Source organism: Saccoglossus kowalevskii, chromosome 9 (assembly GCF_978046115.1).
Source record: "Saccoglossus kowalevskii chromosome 9, keSacKowa6.1, whole genome shotgun sequence".
Classification (NCBI taxonomy): Eukaryota; Metazoa; Hemichordata; class Enteropneusta; family Harrimaniidae; genus Saccoglossus; species Saccoglossus kowalevskii.
Window position 1 is genome coordinate 7,204,519 of NC_140649.1, and position 6,690 is coordinate 7,211,208.

The 6,690-nt window shown below is 36.5% G+C and overlaps 1 long non-coding RNA gene across 1 annotated transcript; it reads left to right on the top strand.

Annotated features, from left to right (window-relative positions):
* The first annotated feature begins 228 nt into the window (after window positions 1–228).
* LOC146738089 (uncharacterized) lies at window positions 229–6,358 on the top strand. The gene is made up of 4 exons (XR_014930496.1): window positions 229–343; window positions 4,714–4,794; window positions 5,300–5,372; window positions 6,135–6,358. It is a non-coding gene; the product is annotated as an uncharacterized LOC146738089 (long non-coding RNA).
* Window positions 6,359–6,690: the final 332 nt, after the last annotated feature.

Here is a 6,690-nt window from a genome sequence, read left to right on the forward strand (position 1 = left end):
CAATACTTTTAGGTGTCATGATAAGGGCGTACTGGTTTATGCCCGATGACATGACTAAGTTTAGACTCGTCCCAAGTTATGTCATGACAAGCACATAAGTGCATACAATAATTTCAATAAACAACTTTAATTTTAAGGATTACGTCATACTTTTACTTTAAGTATGTCAAGTCATGGTGTGAGAGCGAGATAACTCGATGACTGCTTTAGTAATTATAATACGATTAGGTACGAACAAGGGAACAAGGATACTATGACGTAGCTGATGACGTACTCGGGCGATACTATAAAATGACACTATCGGCAGATAGTCCATTGGTCTCTCACATTGTTCGTATAACCGGTAAGTAATTGTTTTTTTTCTAATATTATTTTCTAATTATTTGACACTGAATGTCAGCTTGTGATTTGTACAACGTGGTCGTCAGAATTGTTAATAGTGCACTTTGCAGAATAACATTACGTGAAACAGTCTTGGTGCTATTGTCTTTTTCAATGTTGTAGCCTGCCAATAATGAACTAAATTGTGGTTAAAATACTGTCGAAACATCTACGGGCATTTGTGAATGGATAAATTCTGAGTCGAGAATTGTGCTTGTTGTTTCTCTTTACGTACTTTTCAATTACTTTGTTTTGTGTTGTGTTGTGAGAAGCAACGACGATTTAATGCGTCGAAAGCTCGCGCGTTACTTTTTGCCAAGGACAATTTGTATCATTTTGGCCACGAGATTTCAAATTTGGAGGCGCTTTGAAGCAAATCATTTTTTGGTGAAGACCCCTTCACTATACACTCTCACATCTGAGAAATAAAACATTGATGTTTGAAACCACTTTTCCTGTAAAATTCAGTTTTTGGTGACGGTCAATTGTATTATATGGGACGGTAGTTTGCACAGCTTGTAGAAGTTTTGATGAGGTATATCTCTTTGATACCGTCTACAATCTTACATATACAGAGGCGGCGGTGGCACCAAATTTAGCATTGGGCGAGATCTGCTAACCAGTCGTTGCGCCGAAGAGCGACCTAACTAGAGAGCTCGGGACAAGCTCCCGGAAAAAATTGAAATCTGAAATGCTATTTCTTGCATTTTGAGGGGAATTTTTTTGCTAACATACGTAGCTTAGTTTAATAACATCCCCAGGATAAACTTACTGACCTACGTTTGATTTTAGATTTTGGAGGGCGACCCCCCCCCCGCATTTTGTTCGACCTGATATACCAAAATCGTAAGCAATAAACAAAGAACATACAAAAAACAAGTGACGTATAAAACTATATGTACACCACTAAAGATTTCTCTACATGCAACTGTCCAGTGTTCGCCATCATTCAAGGTCATTAACAGATAACAATCACAAAAACATAAGTAATTCTTCCATTACAATGCGTACACATCGGTCCTTTTACAAGTCCATATAATCAATAATACACCGACAATGAATAACACTATGCAAAATGCAGTGACGATGAAATCATTCACGTTGTAATGCTTTCATCTTTTCAAACAATGAAAAATAGCCGTTTCATCATCTGACAAAACCGTTGCATCATGGGACAAAACTGTTCACAGTAATACACGACTAAATCTCATGCAGTCGATAAATCTATAAATTAAAGCGACAGGGTCGTCACCTGCGCACGCGCGGGAATTGAGTCCAAACAATACTATGAAGATGGATGTGAGCTGCTATGCAATCTATTACCGGCAAGTAATGAAGTAAAGTAAAGTAAAGTAAAGTAATAATATTAGGATTGTTTTCTCGATAAGCACTTGGCGATATTATTAGTGCAACAATGTTTCTGTTTATATGACAAACTAATGTTCTAAATCAACGGTTATTGGCGCCACATTACCACATTCGTAATTTCATGAAGAACTTCAGTGCACAACAAATCCCAATCGTGGAAATCAGCTTGGAAGAGAATATTCATCTGGCACGCCTTGTCAGTGCAGAACGTGTTTTTCTCTTAGAGAACGATATTAGTTATTGTTGTATTGATGATATACGGGTATGCGAGGCACTAACGTTTGATGGGAGACCAGATTCCCCCCCCCTCCCGAAACAAGTTTTAAAGATAACCCAACACCTTGAAAAAACATTTACACAAAAACATATAATATAGTATAGTGATTTTTGATTTACGGACAAGTGAGTCAAAATTATATTAACGGATGTGACTGATAAATTTTACTATGAAAACCTTAGAATCCCGTGGGCAGGCCAGTCACACTGGTTCTCACTACAAGAGGTTACGATCCCCTCTGCCAAATACTAAGGAAAACTGAAACATATATATACATATTAACATGAAATATTGTCCACCTATGCGGATCTGTTTGTGCAGGAGTTTTACGACCGTATGCCTTTACTGACGTCAACCAAACTTTTTATGTGGGAAGTTGGCACCCAAGACTAACAGGTACTACAACTTGCCCAAGAGTGACCTGGAGGTAGTTGTGGCAAAGGGTAACCTCATTCTCCAAAGTCCATAGACTCCACAACCGGATGTAGTTTAAAATCTTACCCAGGACAAATATATACATATTTGAATAAACGTAAACGTTGCCTTTATCAGGTGCAAGGTTTTATGACCGTATGCCCTTACTGACGTCAATCAACTTATTATGTGGGAAGTTGGCACCTAAGGCTGACAGGCACTACACATTGCCCGTGGGTGACCTGGAGGTGGTAAAGGGTAACCTCATTCTGCCAAGTACAAAAATTCCACAGTATAGTAATAGAATATTTAATATGATAAATAATGTATTGACAACTGACCATTACACAAGCACATATACATTAGTCAGTTTTCTAAATGAAAATGCAAACATTGTTGCACTAGTGTAAGAATAGCACAGAGCATCGGCGAAACATTCATAATATTATTTGTCTACACTCACTGTAACCGTCATTGACTATGCCGATTAGTCGTGTTGCTCGTAATTTAGGTTATATTACCTAACGCAAATAAAGCACTTGCATTGTAATTTTTTTGCAAATTATTACATATTGTATTGCGCGAGAGTGAGTTGTGAATCATTACATCAATTAGTGTCATCAGCTGTAAATCTGTCAACTTGAATTAAAATCACGACTAGTTTTTTCGGACTTGATCTTTAAAACCAGATTTATATCTGAAATTTCAACTTGCAGTAATTCGGCTAATTTTACTTACGCAGTCGAGTCATGTCAAGTGACTGTTTAGAAACATTTGTGATTTGCCTAATCCATCATGCGTCGGTATTTTAAAACTGACCAGCACAATGTAACAATGATATAAATAATTGTCACGGAAGTAGTTAATTTCCAAAAATAAATAACAAAACAAAAATACATAGATATATTTAAACAAATTATTGATTACACACGACAAAAAGTACACATAAACAAAACCCAGACAGGTTCACCGCACTACATAATCAACTCAGTAAAAAAAATAAACAACTTGGTATGCATAAAATGTTCAACATTTCTTTGAGTTTATATAATACAAATGACATCACTGTCATCTGAGGTTAATTAAGATTAATCATGTCAACACAAAAATATCTGACTAATTGTTGTCATTCATAATAGTTTAGACGAAAGAAAGTCATATGTCTTTAAAAAGTCTGTATATGTGCTACACTTCTGGGACTTAAAATGAATACTCATTAGAAGAGCATTGCAGTATAGACGTTATTGGTAGACAACTGATGATGGTAACTCACCAAGCTCGATCAGAAATACCTTCGTCCTGCTACTCCATCCATAATCGTGCACTAGCATACAATTAAATGCAATGAAACTACCGTATTTTAATATTCACAATACTATTTTAATACACACGAAACTACTACAAACACGTTTCCCCATATCAATATAACTCAGGAAGTAAAACATTCAATGTCCTAAACAGCGTACCCCTGACTAAAACAGGGAGAAATTAACACAACTCAACAGACCAAGGTTACATTAAATTAACAATATCGCTAGCGTACAAACAAATGACAAGTACTGGCTTCAATAAGCTCACAACATAACAAATAATTGTCCTACACAACAATTTATAGAGCGACGGCGTTGCGGCGTGTATACCGGTTCCTTTGTGACTTCTTCCACGTCAGCTTTGCTAGGATTCGAACATAGACTCCTCATTCCATTACGAGTGTGCTCCCGTTACACCACCAGTTACGTAGTAGTTCACTAGGACGCAGACCAGACTAGTAACACAATGTACACGTCAGCTTCTACCCGGTGTCCCAGTAGTCTTTGTTGACACCACGGTACAGAGTTTCCAAAGCGTGCTCCACACCACATGGTTGTTTGCCAATGACTTTGAACCAGTTTCAACTGTGACTCGACTCACAGTGAACATTACCACGGCCGACCCAAACTGACGGCAACGATCGTACAGCAAGCATGTACTCTCTCCAACAATCTCTGGCAAAAGTGCCCGACTCCACGCATGTGCACGTTAATTAATTGCCCAATCACGTATAATGTACCACTACGATATGTGTACCCAATCACGAATGTAAATTAAATACCAAAAGTGTGACAGTAACATTACAAATAAATAAGGCACTTATCGACGTGTGAAGCACATTCTGTATTTTCTGGAGGTGTAGATAAAGAAAACCAAATAGCCAAACTTTGGCATAAGTTCTATCATTACAAGTTATTCTAAACATTGAGTTACTGTAATGGCAATTTTATTATTATTTTCAGTGTTTTCAACGATTCTGAGTCAATTTGGTACCACGAACTCGCACAATGACAAAAAACATTATGTATATGGCTTTGGCATTGGTAAGTTTGTTTTTTCAGTACAGACATTTAGCGAGCTTGTTGGGCATATACTATTATTTTCCTGACTGAATATCAAGTTTGGTTTAATGTATTTTTTCTGATTTTGGCAAGATCAAGTATTGGCAATCACTTAAAACTTGTTAAAAGGTCTGAAATGCCTCACATGTGTCACTGAGCTTGTTTCAACACTGCACAACAATGTCTGTTTCAGATGTACACAATGCTTTCTTTATTTTGTTGACAAAATATCTTCTTTATAGTTAATGTTTTGTCTACACTGCAGTACAGAATAGTAACTGGAAGTTGATAGACGAGAATAATAATAACTATTTGTTGTGTTGGAAATGTTCTATCATGTCAAATTCAGAATTCAAAACAAACAGTGAAAACATAATCGATTAACACGTTATCAGGGCAGAGCTACAGGGTTGTTGCAACATTGAAATCACTGCTACTAGTATAATCATAAACAAACGTTAATTGTATTATACCTTTCTATATTCAGATGCTGCTCTGTACAGTCATAATCAGTGCTCAGAAGGAATCAAACGAATTGGAAGAAGCGGCTAGCGGGCCGTGTAAGTTTTATTTTACTGAGAAGATGTCAGAATATATTTTATGGAGAAAAATATGCACTACTGAAGTGACTGAGAAAAAAAATACTTTTCAGGCATTTCATTTTGTAATACGTAATGCATATATTGTTTAAGACTGCCACGCAGTCATGGGGTCAGGTCAAATATTACCCAAAACACCCAATAATCATGTGCGGATTCGTAGCCAGTTTAAAATTACCCAATTCGTGTAACACGGAGATAATTTACACAGAAGGGGGTCAATATAGTACAATACAATTATATGTATATGTAAATAGAGACATGAATGCACACTGGTCAATATTACACATACACCACAACACATGAACTATGTGAAAGCAGTGCTGAACGTGGCGTGAAGGTGATGAAAACATGCAACAAGTAAAATCCGTCACTATGCATAATTATCATGTTGAGTAGAATGTTTTACTTTTTTGAAACACATGAGTAACATCACTTCACGTATACCATGGAATCCATATATTATTATATTTCTATTTGGACTATGTTGTGTAAAGTACATGTAATTTTTTTACAGTCATTTTTTTGTGTTCTTGAACTTGTTTTTGGAATTGCCTTTTAATGACTTGCGTTCAATGGTCTATAGTTTGGTATTATTTTCATGGCAGTTTTAGAAATAATTGAGGAAAGATTAAAATAACTGCGATACGTATGGTGAAAGTGATGATGCTTAACAGTATATTGCCTGGTTTTGAAGATGACACTATTTTGTTTAATTTACAGTGCCCGAGGACATGGACAAGCAAGAGCGCTGTGTTAGGAGGATCATCAACTCCAGGGCAGTGTACAGCTGTGTGCAGTTGTGAATCAAATATCTGCAACGGTTCCATGCAGTGCAATGATGATAGTGATGGGCAGGACTATGCCAGCAATAATCGATGCATGGAATCCGAAATAAATTGTTATCTATGATCACAATTATAATGCAATAAAACTTTATAAACATGCTACTGAGCACAGATATCTGATTTGCATACCCCTGTCTCATAAATCTGTAGTGTTCATGGTCAAATAAAGTGTTATGCAAGGTCCAGTATTATTTCCACTTCTAATGCCTCCACTTTCGTCAGTCCCGAAAAAAATAAATATGCGAGGCACAAAATATTACTAGACGTATGCAAAACTGGGAAATACTATGCTAACAATCTTTCATTTTCAGACAGTGCCATTATCACAATTCTTTTTATTTTTGCTGTCATGATGGTTTTCCCACTTCTTATGAACAATGGGGTCATTAATATGTGTTATGCCAATTCTTAAATGCCAATTCTTACATTAC